The sequence below is a fragment of the Canis lupus genome, chromosome 2, assembly GCF_003254725.2.
Source record: "Canis lupus dingo isolate Sandy chromosome 2, ASM325472v2, whole genome shotgun sequence".
Taxonomy (NCBI): domain Eukaryota; kingdom Metazoa; phylum Chordata; class Mammalia; order Carnivora; family Canidae; genus Canis; species Canis lupus.
In genome coordinates this window covers 58,583,089-58,595,625 of record NC_064244.1, presented here as the reverse complement: position 1 = coordinate 58,595,625, position 12,537 = coordinate 58,583,089, and the positions used below count along the sequence as shown (strand labels likewise).

Sequence of the window (12,537 nt, the reverse complement as noted above, 5' to 3'; positions counted from 1 at the left end):
TTTAATGAATGGATCAATATGTTCACTCTCCCTTTCTTTCTCTCTTGTGCCCTCTAAACCTGAGAAATTGTCCCCATTTTCCTGCACACAAGGGAAATCATGATGGTACTGCCTTGTCCCATCCTTTTTTCCTTGACTTTTCAGTTCTGAGGTCTTCTTGGGTTTGGCAGTCACCTCCTACCTCCTGGGTCTCCTTTTCCCTCATCTTTCCAAATTCAATATATTTCACTACATTGGCTCAGTGGACCCTATGAAGCTCTTTTGGCCAACCTTTCTGCTGCATCTGTAGGCCATGTGTGGTCTATAGATAGAATAAGCTCATAGGCTGCACAATCACCACTTGCTCCTAGGAAGAGTCAGTCACATGGCAGTGACTGGATTCCCCATTAACTTGGCCTTGTGAGAATCTGTTATGATGGTTCCTAGACACAATACTGAGTTTGGCCATGGAACTTACAGGGAAAAGAAGAATGATGTCCAATACCTTATAGCTATGGCTATAGGTGAGGCCTATTCCCAAAAGGCTTGGATCCTTTAAGAAACTCCTGTCCCAGTGTCACTTTCTATTCTAGAACATAAGCAAAACATCCCAGGTGGACAGACCTATTCAATTTCTCGAATACTGTTCTGTACTCAGCATTTAGTCAACTCTGTAATAATAAAGAAGTTTATGAGGTGGTCCCTTGGTCACAATGGAATGTACAAACTAACCCTGCCACTATATGCTTTTATAATACTGGAAAAATGTATGAAATAATTCTTCAGATGGTGGGCAATAGGTGTACAAAACCATGAGGTCTAAGAGAAAGGAAACATTTGAGGTGAGTCCTATGATTATCCTAGGCTTCCTGCCTAGAGTCATTTATCAGACTTTTTGACAAGGAGGAGGAATTTAGAGGATGAGAGCCTCCCTGAGCCTAAAAGATAGTGATTAAAGTTAAGGGAGGTTGAGGTGGCTGAAATTGGGGACAGAGTGCCAAAGTAGAAATAGCTACAAGAAAGAGCTCAGGGCATCTTACTGGGTGCCCTTGTTTGTATAAATAATAAATTGTACATGTAGAGTGTGACTCCGTAAGACCACATAAAGAAGAACTACCAGGGATCCCTGGGTGGCGCAGCGGTTTGGCGCCTGCCTTTGGCCCAGGGCGCGATCCTGGAGACCCCGGATCGAATCCCACGTCGGGCTCCCGGTGCATGGAGCCTGCTTCTCCCTCTGCCTGTGTCTCTGCCTCTCTCTCTCTCTCTCTCTGTGACTATCATAAATAAATAAAAATTAAAAAAAAAAAAAAGAAGAACTACCAGAGACTGGACAACTATTGGAGAACTACAAGCTGAACAACTATCATGAGTTACACATGACTGGGAAGCATTCAAGTTCCAATCAACTAGACTGAAGAAAATTTGTTGAACATGAGGAAATTCAGTAGAGACCCCAGAAAAACCAAGTCTTAAAAGTAGTTAAGCTAGCATTACTAACAAACCTAAATGTGTATTCAACTAATAACAGCAAATTAACTGCCTGCCATAACAGAACTCAACACTTTTTAAAAGAAGACAACAAAATTCAATAAACAATTTAACATTTACAGTGTTCTGCCTTCAATTAAAAATTATTAGTCATGAAAAGAACTAGACAATGTGAATCATAACTGAAAAATCAGTCTATGGAAACAGAATGGAAATGAGAGAGATGATGGGATTAGCAGACAAACTATTGAAAACAACTATAATATCATTAAGGAGTCAGATGGAAACATGAACCAAATGCAAAGAGAAATAGAAACTATTTTTAAAAATATAAATAGAATTTCTAGAGCTTAAAATGAAATATCTGCAATAATAAGATAATAAAAATTAAGTGGATGGGATTAAGACTGGATTTGACACTGTAGAAGGAAAGATCAGTGAACTTGAAGACTGGGCAATGACAACTATCCAAACTGACACAAAGAATAGGAAAAAGAAAAAGGCTGAAAAAAGGAAGACGGCCAAAGTAACTTAAGGGAAAATACCAAAAAGTCTAACATATGGGTAATTGGCATCCTAGAAGTGGAGAAGGGGAGGCAGATATTTGAAAAAATATTGGATGAAAGAAACTTACAAATTTTTGCTAAAAACTATATATCCACAGATTCTATAAGCTCAATTGACATCAAGTAAGATAAATATAAGGAACGCTTTACCAATACACATTATAACCAAATTGCTATAAACAAAATCATAAAGAGAACATCTTCAAAGTAGACAGAAAAAGAAGATATATACAGAAGGAAAGATGAGAAGTATCGCTGACTTCTTATCATAGATTACTCAAGTAAGAAGAATGGAATGATATTTTTTAAATGCTGAAATGAAAAATGACTACATAGATTTCTATGGCCAGTGAAAATATTCTTCAGAGATTAAGACCAAAATGCTGAGAGAATCCACTGCCAGCAAACCAGTACTACATTTAACAGAAGCTAAATAAATGCTTTCTGGATGAAAAAAAAAAAAATGATTCCAGATGAAAATTCAAGTCTACCCAAAACAATGAAGAACACAGAAAAGGACAAATGTGTAGGTAAATACGAATTTTTTTTCTCATTTAAGAAATTCTTCTAAGAGATAATCACCTAAAGCAAAAATAATAACAATGTATTGTGACATTCATAACAAATGTAGAAATTAAATGTATGACAATACCACAGTATTGAAAGGAAAGTAAAGAGGGAATGGAAATAAACTGTTTTAAGAGTCTTACAGTTGTATGTGAAGTAGCATATTTATAAAGGTACATTTTGGTAGTTAAAACCTCTCATTGTAATTCCTATTACAACCCCACACAGAGAAAAAGAAAATAGAAAATGGACTAACAATAAGATAAATAACAAAATGTAATTATTTAAAATGGAATACAAAAATAATCCAAGAGAAGACAAAAAAAATAATAAATGAGAGTAATAGCTAGATGGTAGACCCAACCCAACTATTTCAATAACTGCATTAAATGTAAACAGACTAAAATAGCAATTATAATGTAAAAATTGTCAGATTGGACAAAAAATTAAGAAAGCTATTCTTCAAGAGAATAGCTCATTTTACATATAAAAAATATGTAGTTTAAAATTTGAAGTATGAGGAAATGATAGACCATGCAAACACAATAGCAGGAGGAGCTATATTCCTAACAGATGAGGACAAGGAGTATTACCAGAGATTAAAAAAAAGACACTTCACAATGATAAAGGAGTCCATTCAATAAGGCCAGAAGATCTAACCAATACAAATGGGTATTCACCTAAGAGAGTTTCACCATACATGCAACAAAATTTGACAGAAACAAAAATAGAAACAGACAAACTGAAATTATAGTCAGAGTCTTCAACACTCCTTTCTCAATAATTCATAGAATAAGGGGATCCCTGGGTGGCTCAGTGGTTGAGTGCCTGCCTTCGGCCCAGGGTGTGATCCTGGAGTCCAGGGATCGAGTCCACATCGGGCTCCCTGCATGGAGCCTACTTCTCCCTCTGCCTGTGTCTCTGCCTCTCTGTGTCTCTCATGAATAAATAAATCTTTAAAAAAATAATTCATAGAATAAGTGGACATAAAATCAATAAAAATACAGATGACTTGAATATCACTATCAAACTTAAATGACATTTACTCACCAAGTACAAATATACATTATTTTCAAGTGCACAGGGAACATTCAACAAGATAGATCATATACTAGACAGAATGTAAAAAATGAAATGATAAAATTTCTAGAGAACTCAGAAGGAACTCTTCACAACCCTGGGACCAATAAAGGTTTCACAGTACAGAAGATACATTCTCCATGAAATTAAAATTGATAAATTTTTATCTCATCAAAAGTAAAAACTTCTCTCTGAAATGCATAGTTAAGAAAGTGAATAGGCAAGCCACAGTCTGGGAGAAAACAGTCCCTATACATATATCTGATAGGATTTCCATAAAAATACAGAAAGAATTCTCATAACTCAATAATTTAAAAGACAAATTATCAAAAATTTTACATAGATAAATTTTTCAGAAGCACTTCACAAAAGAAAATATATGAATAATCAACAAGCTCATGAAAAAGTGTTCAACATCTTTAATCATCAGGAAAATTCAAATTATAGCCATAATGCAATGTGACCATATATTCACTAAAATTTAAGACTTGACAATATCAAGTGTTTGTGAAGATGTGGAACAACTGGAACTTTCATACATTGCTGGTGGGGTCAGAGGAATCATTTTAGGAAACAATTTGTCAGCTTCAAATAAAATTAAATATATACTTATTATATGACCTAGAAATTTTGCTCCCAGGTATACACTCAGGAGAAATGAAAACATGCCTGCACAAAGATTTGTGCATGAACACTTATAGCCATTTTATTCACAATAGCTAAAATTGGAAACGAACCCAATATCCACCAACAGGTAAAAGGATAAGCACATTGTTTCTTATGTATAAAATGGAATCCTGCTCAGCAACAAAAAATACTGGGCTATTGAAATACACAATATGGAGGAACTTCTAAAACACTGTGCTGATCAAAAAGGAGCCAGTTACAAAAGAGTACACTCTGTGACTAGATTTATGTAGAGTTCAAAAATAGGCAAAACTGATCTGTAATATTAGAAATCCTGGGACGTGTGGGTGGCACAGCGGTTAAGCATCTGCCTTCAGCCCGGGGCATGATCCTGGAGTCCCTGGATCGAGTCCCACATCGGGCTTCCTGCATGAAGCCTGTTTCTCCCTCTGCCTGTGTCTCTGCCTCTCTCTCTCTCTCTCTCTGTCTCTCTCTCTCTGTGTCTCTCATGAATAAATAAATAAAACCTTTAAAAAATGAATAATTTAGAAATCCAGTGAGTAGTTGGGTCAGGGGGTGGAAGGATTGACTGCAAAGGGGCAAAGTAGAACTTCTAAGGTGATGTAAATGTTCTGTACCTTGATCTCAGTCATGGTTATATGGGTGTGTACCTTTGTCAAAACTTACTAAAGTAAAAATTTAAAACAGGTGCATTTTATTATATGAATATATCATATCTTAATAAAGTTGATTTTTTTATACACAGGTTTTTGTCCTTAAGGACACTGCAACTCAGACAGGGGAACTAGATTAGATGAACAGGGGATCCTCCTATGATCACACACAAGCCAGAGGGGACATTCTGCACTAATTTATAACCTGCACACCCAGGTGCCATGGAGATGTAAGGAGTAGCAGGTGGATAACAGACTAGTCAGTATTCCTTTCAAAGGAAACCTGCCCCAGGATCTGAAGGGAGAGGGAGGATCTGAGGAGTGGAGAGCAGGCTTGGGGTCTCCAAAGGGTAGATTCAGTACACGAAACTGGAAGTGTGGATGGCCTCCATGCAAGCCATGCAAAAGACTGGCTAACTCAGATGAAGTGAGACATGGGGAAGAATAGAGTACAGGATCTTGCAAGCAAGGCAAAGGATAGATAACGCTAGAAATGGGCATCCTTGTGGTTTCTAAGTAGGGAAATAGCAGCACGGGAGTGATCAGGCTGTGGGTGAGGAGTCCAAATCCAGGAATCCATGAAGGAGGCTCTGGCAGGTGTGCAGACATGGATAGATGGGGGCTGGCTCTAGTAAGGTGACCTGGGAATACAAAGACCTAGGAACCATTCTGATGAGCACAAACCATTGGGAACTGCTGACTCTTTCAGAACTTTCTGAACCTTAAAGAGGCTGCCAACCCCAGTGGATAGAGCTCAGGCTCAAGTTCACAGCCCTAGCTCCAAGCCTTACTCCATCACAGAAAATTGGGCAAATTTTTAAAGCATCCCAAACCTTAGTTTTTTCATTTGCAATATGGGAATAATAATTCTCAACTTGAAGGATTATTGAGAGGATTACATGTGAGGTAGGTGAGGCACCTGGCATAAGGTAGATAAATGACAGACATCACAATTAGTCCCGAGGTTGATCTGAGATTCCTGGGACTACTCTAGGAGGTGTCTCCTCCTTTTGGGTCTCAGAAGAGGGGTCACAACTACACTGGATGAGTGAAAAGAGAAAAATTAATATACACATGAACCTACAGGTTTAATAGTCATCAAGGACAAGCAACACTGGGTATAAACATTATTCACATATGTGCTGTGTGTAGGCCACAAAAATAGAGTGAGGTGGGTCCCTTTCACTAAATAACAAAGGGTCAAGGGGCCTGATTATGAAAATTTGGGTCAAGGGGTTCATAATTTGCAGTTTTTCCATTGGGAGAAGGATGCCTTTTTAATTTGCAAATTGACCGAGAGTAGCCTACTTAGCCCAACATCTCTGTCACTAAGTGGCCCCCTTGACGCTTTGACGCAGGTAACTGTGGCTCTCAGGGAATCCTAGGAGACCACTGCTCCAGAATCTTGTCTCCAGGTAGGGGCATATGTTGGGGATGTCGCACAAGCACAAACTTAATACAGTTGCTCAAATCTGGGGAATATCATTTTCTCTATATTGAAAGAAACAGGAAACAGGCATTTACTGAACATCTACCGTTTATAAGGCAGGCGCTTTAGTAGAGGTTTCTCCTGGCTCATCTGGAATAACCAACTGTTCACTCATTCAACAATTATTTATTGAGTTCCAATGGGCACTGTGCAAAATGCTAGGGATGCATTAGGATCAGAGAGACAAATAAGTAAACAGATCATAACCACAGAAAGACAAGTACCAGCAGAGAGTAGAACCAGAGTAGAAGGCCAGCACCTAACCAGACCCTAGTGATGGAAACTCTGTGTGTGTGAGTGTGTGTGCGTGCACACACACACACAGAACACACTAGACAGAGGAAAAAGCAAGCACTAAGGCCTGGCAGTGAGAGAGATGGAGACTAGTTCAGTAGAGGAATTGCCAGCAGTTCTAAGGTTGGAGCAGAAAAAGTCTGTAGTAGTAAGCCAGTAAGAAATACAGATCTTTCTGTCTTTTGGTCATGAAGGATTCATTGGCCTGGAATAGTTATCAGATTCAGCAAATAAAAATACAGGATGCTAAACCTGATGAACACTACTTTAGCCAGGTGATCCAGGTCAACACTGACAGTGATAAGTCATGTGGATAGTACATATCAGTAACATGACTGTGTGAAAATAGTATTTTGCCTTTGTTGTCCTCCTCCCCAAAACACACTACCCCAGACTAATCATGAGAAAAACATCAGACAGCCCCACATTGAAGGACATCCTACAAAACTCCTGACCACTGCTCCTCAAAACTGTCAAGGTCATCAAAAACAGGGAATGTCTGTCAAACTGTCACAGCCAGGAGGAGCCTAAGGAAGCAAGATGGCTAAATGTGATATGCTATCCCAGACAGGGTCTAGGAACAGAAAAATGGTATTAGGAGAAAACTAAGGAAATCTAATAAAGTTGGGACTTTAGGTAATGGTAATCTTTCAACATTAGTTTATTAATTGTGACAAAGTATCACACTGACATAACATATTAATGTATATGGGAACTCTCTGTATTAGCTTCACAATTTATCTAGATATTTAGACAAATTGTCTAAACAATTCTAAAATAAAAAGTTCATTTCAAAATACAGGATTCACAGTTAAATCTGAATTTCAGATAAACCACTAAATTTTTTTAGAACTTGAAACATAATTGCACTAAAAAATTATTTGTTATTTGTCTGAAAGTCAGGTTTTACTGAGGGTCCTGAAAACTGTTGTCTGGGAAGGAGTTTACCCTGAGAACAGTAGAGCAGTGGGGAGCTAGGGAAGGGCTGTAGGCAGGCGGCTGCATGATGCACAATCTATACAGTAGATATACAGATAAGGAAACTGAGGCTCAATGATTTTACTCATTACCTGGCTAGCTTTATGGGCAGCCAGGATCTGAACACTGGCCTGTCCAATGGCAAGGCCATGTCTATCATTACACTCTGATGTCTCACAAAATTCTTTGTAGAAACACCCACAAGAATTCACTCTGGCTGGCAAAGAATAAAGGAGGATCAAGAGCAGACACTGTATCTGGAAGACTCCCACAAAAGCAGGTGAGTACTTCTGAGCACCAAAACTCAGGGCCTCCCCAAAACACAAGTTAACATTTCCTGTTGGGTACCAGCTCCCTCCAAGAAGTCCCCCTTCCCCTTTCCCTGTTCCTCATCATCACAGTCAAATCAGACAGTCAGAGCCACAAACTGAAAGGCTAGAAGAGACCTTCCAAGCTATTCATCCAACATTCCCCTTTGAATAGGATTCCCATCCACAGTTGTCCCCACAGATGTCACATCCCTGGTCTAGCTCTTAACTGTTGGCTCCAGCTTCTTCCCATCTTTAATTCCCACTTCCAATCTGCTCGAATGTCAGAAAGCAGCCTATCAAGCTAATTAGGGCTATGTGTTAAGTAAGAGTCAATGGTTGCTGAGCCAGGGCCCAAAAGGCTCTTCTGTGTGGAAAGAGAAACTTTGTTATGTATATTCCAGCTGCTGGTTGGGGCGGGGGGGGGGGGGGGGGGGGGGGGGGGGAGGGGGGGGGATCCTTTTGTCTTACTCCTCCCCATCTTGTTCCAAATAGGTGATGCTGTTTTATACCTGGGCTCCACAGAGATGAGATGAGGTTAAATAATGGCATTTACGTGAGCACAGCCCAAGGGTTGCTTTAGTTTATTTTAGCAGCACATGGAAGAAGACAGAGGGGCAACAGCAGGGTGATGTGTACCAGGCCAGCAAAATCTCCTACAGGAAATTATTGACGCCAGCCAGCTGCTCCAAGCCCCTGCTGGGCCGTTTCTGGTCCTCTCCTATCTCTCAGGGGACAGCCATCCCCCTGTGGCTTGCCAGCTCTGGAAGACAAAGAGGGCAAAGCTCACAGCCTGCTGCGTGCCTACCTCCAACACATACCCCTACCCTCACCCCAGCCTGTGAGACCACAGTCAGGGCCCCGCCAGGGGTGGGGGCAGGAGGAAGTGTCCAGCAATCCTCTTTTCTCTAGAAATGGGATTGGAAATGGGGTAATCGTCTAAATGGGCAGTCATGACGAGTCGATAAACATAACTCCCATTTTTATTACAGTGATGAGGCTGCCTGAGCAAGCATAATCCCTCTCCTGGGCTCCAGGAGATTGCTGGGCAGCCAGCCTCCCCCCTGCTGCCCCTCCACCAAGGCTGCATTAGTCTGACGGCAAAAGGCATTGAGCTCTAGACGGACTGCATTTCATAATGGCATTTAAAAGCATGGATCCTGGGGTCAAGCCAGGGTCCAAGGACACCACTGACCAAGCTCTCTGTCCCCTTGACATGATCCTCCTGCTTTCCCAAATACTGATGGGACAGAGATGGCTTAAATGCAGGGCCACCTGCGGTCATGTAAGATAGAGAAGATAATCAGGGAGGACCCCAACTCAAATGACTGGTGGAAACACAGCATAATGGAAAACCCCAGTCCTGTCCCAACAAATCCACTAACTCTTGTGGCCTCTGTTTCCTCATCTGCATTATGTGATTGTTGAGGTCTTTTCAGGCTCTTCTTCGTAAAAAACCCACAGATTCACGACTCTCCCACCCAGCCAGCATAGTTACTCTATCCTTACATAGGGTAACTCCTTTGTGCTTTAGAGGCTGTTTTATCTTTTTCAGCTCCCTACTGAAATTATAATCGTCCACTTTATTAATGAACACCTTGTGGGAGAGGATGACCTAGTAGTAGCTGGAAGCAAGGTCCTGAGGGAACAGGGCAGGCAGGGGAGGCATGGCCTTGTGTACCAGAAAGATAAAAGCGGTTCAGAATGGGAGGCAGAAAAACAACAAGGCCACATCATCTGGGGCCCACCATGTGGGCAAATGCACAATGAGAACAGATGAGGTCCAGGTAGATGAACTGCAGATTAGGGCAAGCACTTGGGGACCTTCAGAACAAATCACAACCCTGCAGGGACTCCTGATCAGAGGCTTTGTCTCTCTCCATTCACTCATTTGCTCAAGCAGTGATCAGCTGGGAGATGTAGCAAAATTAAAACTGGATTTAGATTCAGAAGCTGGGCCCTAGCTTAGTGACAACATTTAGCTCATCACAAGAACAAGGCGTATCACCATTCAGAGCCAGCAAAACAATTCCTGCCTTGCACACTTCATGGGCTGGGTTGCCACCCTGCACACCTCAGTGGGTGTCATTCCTATGGGAGTCTACATGAGTGGTGCCAGCCAGAATTGGACAACACACAACACACAACTGGCATATTACAGCCCTGCTTGTAGTTTAAAAATGTCCACTGTTAGCACACTAATATTATCTTGGTCACATTCTAGAAGGGGATGCTAGACCCCCAAAGAACATTTGCAAAAAGCTAAAATTTAGTGGCATTCAGCATTGTGGTCTATTCACCGCAGCCATGGTGAAACAGTAAAGCAATCCATTATATAAACCTAGTTTATATAGGTGCTGTCGTTGTGATTCAGATGAGAATAATCACAAAAAAGAATAAGCAAGATAGGAGATGTGGCCCCAGGCTGAGGCAAATACCCTTCATTATGTGTCTCTCTGGTCCTAAGACTACTCTGCTTCCCATACTCTCCCCCTCTCAAAATATCCTCCACTGAAAGACACCCATGGAGTCTCGGTTAAGACAGGCTGCCATGACAGACTTTGCAGATCAGGACAAGAAGAGGGGGACCAAATCTGTCTGGCCCAAAAGGAAGTTCCCTGGATTTCATGCGCCCTCACACAACATCTCCCCATAAGCTCAGGACAGCAGGTCCTAAGAGTGACCTTTCCTCTCAACCTTCCCACTTTTGCCTGGGAAAGAAGATCTACAGATTCATGACTCCACCACACTGCCTACTATCTGGCCAATTCCAAGCCCCTTCTCATGCTTCCCCCATACACCAGAAACGTTCAGGTCAAGTAGATTAAATCATGCTGAAATCATGTAGAGCCCTTTGATCTACTCCTGCTTTTCTTATTGGGATGGGGGATGGAAATGGGAGACACTGAAAGCATTTGCACCCACCTGTCCATTTCTCCTGCCACTGCCATCTTCATCAGATGCCTCCTAACATGGCTTCCTATTCCAAGACCCTTTGCCCTCCACGCAAGATACATCTCAGAGCTTATGTTCTAAAACATAGCTCTTGGCCTGTCATATCTTTGTGTTAGGGGGTGCACAGCACCCCCATTCCAGAGGATAAGAGCTTGTTCCCAAACTCACTTCTGGTTACTTCCTCCCCTGGAGCCAACACTGCAGGCCCCTCCAACCCTGAACAACCTTTGTGCATTCATTCAGCCACTGTATGCCTAATAGAGTGTGTAAGGTGTACCAGGCAGTGTGCTGGGCACAAGACATGGAGTAGAGGGCAAATCCCACCAGGCACCCCAGGGAAAATAGACATCAAACAAATAACCACAAAAATATATCACAAACTGTGATGTCTGATAAGGAAAAGTGCTCAAAGATGTACAAGGCAGAAGGGCTAAAGTGGCCTGGGGATCAGAGAAGGCTTCCCTGAAGAAGTGATATTTGAGCTGATATGTGGAAAATGAGAAGGGATGAATTAGGCAAATGGGGTAGGTGTGGCAGTCACCACAGAAGAGAGGATTCCTGGAAGAGGGAGTTGCCTGGGCCTGGGCTGGTGAGAAGCAGGAAGAAGGCCCACACACTGAGGAAAGAGCTGAGGGTGCTGGTCCTCAATGGAGCTGGAAAAGTCTCCAGGGGTCAGATTAGAAGGGTTCTTTGAGGCTCCACTCAGGATATATGGGTCTTCATCCTAAGGAAAATGAGAAAGCATAAAGAGGTTTTGAGCAGGGAAGGAGGGCAGTCTGGGGAACAGGGGACATAATCAGATTTGCATTTTGAAATGCTCACTCCAGCTGCTGTGCAGAGAAGGGGCTGGACAGTCCAGAGTGGATGTGGGGGTCCGGGAAGGTGGGAATAGCATTCAGCTCAGGCAAGAGATATGGCTGTAAACTGGAAGTGGAGAGCTGGGAGTGAAGAGTGAGTCAAGCAAATGAATTTGCCAAACCAGAGTTTACTAAACCAGACAGATGGAAAGAGGGAACACTGGAAGATAACCAGATTTGGGTAAAAAGATCCTGACATTAGTTTGGAACATAATGGCTTTAGGGAGCCTCTGAAGCCTCCAAGTGGAAAGACCAGTGATAGATGGGTCTGGGATGGAGATGTATGTGTCCAGAGCCATCTGCACATGGCTTAATAGAGGATGTGGATGCAAATGAGATCCCTTTATGTCACCATTCATGGTCACCTCTCTCCAATCACTCCACTTATGCCTGCCCCCATGCAAGGAAAGCAGGTCTCTGCTGCCTCCTAGAACCCCTCAGGCCTCTGGACCCCCTCCTGCTGCTGTAGAGCCTCTCGTATCATTGTATGGCCACTTTCATACATGTCTTCCCCACTAATGATACAGGAACACCTTGAGGGTAGACACGTGGCTCTCCTCCTGAGATCCTCAGCACATGGAGAAGAGCCTGGCTCCTGAGTAAGCAGGATACAGGCCCACTTCTCTAGCCCATCACAAAGCCCTAGTGCAATGCTGCTCCATAGAAGAGAATGCA

General features: G+C 42.1%; 1 long non-coding RNA gene across 1 annotated transcript; it reads left to right on the top strand.

Annotated features, from left to right (window-relative positions):
* Positions 1-714: 714 nt before the first annotated feature.
* On the top strand, positions 715-10,983 carry LOC112660157 (uncharacterized). The gene is made up of 3 exons (XR_003136733.3): positions 715-821; positions 7,935-8,022; positions 8,546-10,983. It is a non-coding gene; the product is annotated as an uncharacterized LOC112660157 (long non-coding RNA).
* Positions 10,984-12,537: the final 1,554 nt, after the last annotated feature.